Source organism: Cicer arietinum, chromosome 2 (assembly GCF_000331145.2).
Source record: "Cicer arietinum cultivar CDC Frontier isolate Library 1 chromosome 2, Cicar.CDCFrontier_v2.0, whole genome shotgun sequence".
Classification (NCBI taxonomy): Eukaryota; Viridiplantae; Streptophyta; class Magnoliopsida; order Fabales; family Fabaceae; genus Cicer; species Cicer arietinum.
In genome coordinates, this window is record NC_021161.2 from 33,891,787 (window position 1) to 33,894,433 (window position 2,647).

Consider the following 2,647-nt stretch of genomic DNA (forward strand, 5'->3'; position numbering starts at 1 on the left):
GTACTTTAAAATTATGGGTCTTACATTACTACCCCCCTAAAATTAGTTTCGTCCTCGAAACTTTGCGTCGCTAAACAACTCTGGGTGTTGTTCCTTCATCTCGCTCTCCAATTCCCAAGTCGCATCTCCAGTAATTGGGTTCCAAATCACCTTGACCAACGAAACATCCTTGGTCCTCAACCGCTTAATCTTCCTGTCCTCAATTCTTACGGGTGGTACTTCGAACGACAGGTTATCCTTTAGCTGGATTGTGTCTGGTTCGATCACATGAGATGGATCTGCGAGATATTTCCTCAACTGTGACACATGAAACACGTCTTCAATATTGGACAGTATCGGAGGCAATGCAATCTAGTAAGCAACAGGCCCAATTCGTGCGGAAATCTGATATGGTCCAATGAATTTCGGAGTCAACTTCCTCGATTTCAAGGCTCTACCTACTCTGGTGGTAGGCGTGACTCTCAGAAATACATGATCACCCTGTTCTAATTCCAAAAGTCTGTGACGCTTGTCCGCGTAACTCTTCTGACGATCTTGTGAGGTCTTCATTTTCTTCTTGATCTTCCTTACTTTAGCTGTGGTCTGTTGCACCATCTCTGGTCCGACAATCATATTTTCACCGTCTTTATACCAACACAGGGGCGTTTGACACTTGCGCCCATATAAGGCCTCATATGGAGTCATTCCAATACTTGCGTGGAAGCTATTGTTGTAGGTGAACTCAATCAACGGAAGCACATCATCCCAACTTCCTCTATCATCTAAAATACATGCCCTCAACAGATTTCCCAGGGACTGATTCGTCCTTTCAGTCTGTCCGTCCGTGTATGGATGGTAAGCTGAACTCAATCGTAGCTTCGTCCCCAATGCTTCGTGTAATGCTCCCCAAAAATGTGATGTGAACTTCGGATCACGGTCTGATACAATACTCGATGGTACTCCGTGTAATCTCTAAAGGTCGCAACACCCCAGCAGGTCGCTGATGTTCCACCTCGTACGAAACATCCATCTAGTACCAAACCTAAACACTAAGTATGACACCGACACATTGAGTACAATGTATCATTACCTAATGATAGGGCTTCCCATCCATACCCTGTAGAGGTAAACACTCAAATTAATCGAGAAGTCCCTATTCTGAATGGTTATTTGACAAGTAAACATGCATAATTTACTGTCAAAGTCTTAGCAGTAAAGTAGACACGGACAACTTCAAACGATATACATAATCCATAGCAATGAAGGAATGGGTTGCCCCTGAATCAGAAAGTGTAGTTAGGGGGTTACCTGTAATCGCACAGTCATATTGAATCAGATCGCTAGATAAATTTCCAACTTCAGCGCCGGCGCAATACACCTGTCCTCTAGCAGTAGGAAGAGTAATCCTAGCTACATTCACCATTGGTTCCACCTTCGGAGCCTTGCAATTCCTTGCAAAGTGCCCTGGTTTATGGCAATTGTAGCAAGTAGTACTGTTAAAGGTACAAGCATGAGCATAATGTCCCTTTTCTCCACATCGGAAACATCGTATACCTTGTCCCACTTGCCTCCCAAAGTCTTGGTTCCCTGGGTTATCCTGTCCCCCGTTGTTATCATGTGGTCGATTATAAGATTTAGCAACCTGTTTTCCCTTGTTCTGATACTTCGCCCGACTAGGTCCTCCTGAGTTAAAATTCCCTCCTCGGCTAGCTCTCTTATTCTTCATATCCTCAACTTCTCTACATTTTTCCACAAGAACCTGGAAACGTTGAATTCCCAAGGGTAAGACAAAATCTTGAATCTCATACTTTAGTCCGTCTTGGAAACGATGACACAAGAATGGCTCGTCAACCTCTTCACGGAAAAATCTGAAATGCCTTGATAGTGATTCAAACTTAGCAGCATATTCGCCCACGGTCATGTTCCCCTGATGTAGTTTCAGGAAATCATCACCCAGTCTAGTCCTGGTACTCATCGGGAAGTATTTGTCGAAAAACTTCCCTTTGAAAGATTCCCAGTTCACCTCCTCGTGAGCTGATCTCATCAACAACCTTGTACTCCTCCACCAGTACTCAGCATCTCCTAGTAGCATATAAGTGGCATAGTTGACCCTCACTCCCGCCTGACAGTTAATCATTTCGAAGATCTTCTCCACTTCTTGGATCCATTGATTTGCTTTCTCTGAATTCTCAGTCCCCTCAAACTTGGGAGGATTGTAACGACGAAAGTCTTTTAATCCTCTTGACTCTGCAGCACGGATCTCTCTTCCCCTCTTTTCGAGATCACGTTGAGTCTTGGCAGCAGTCTGTGCAGCAACCGAAGCAGCCATGTTATTCATAGCCTCCGCCATTCGATCATTCCTACTGGCATTGGTTCTCGGAACGTCATTCCTCCTTGGCAGCATGGTTTCCCTATAAAACCATCATCAAGTAGAGTCTTAACACTACTTCAATAATTCTAAGAATAACTTCCGACCACAACCGCACATAATAATTATTATGAACTTGACAACTCAAACCACCTAAACCGACACATGATCAGACAACAACTCGTAACCTACAATCTAGAACCAAGGTTCCACAGCCCCCAAAGAAAACCAAACCAAAGCTCTGATACCACAATGTAACACCCCGTTTTCCAAAGCGAGGGTGTATTTTTTTTCAAAAGG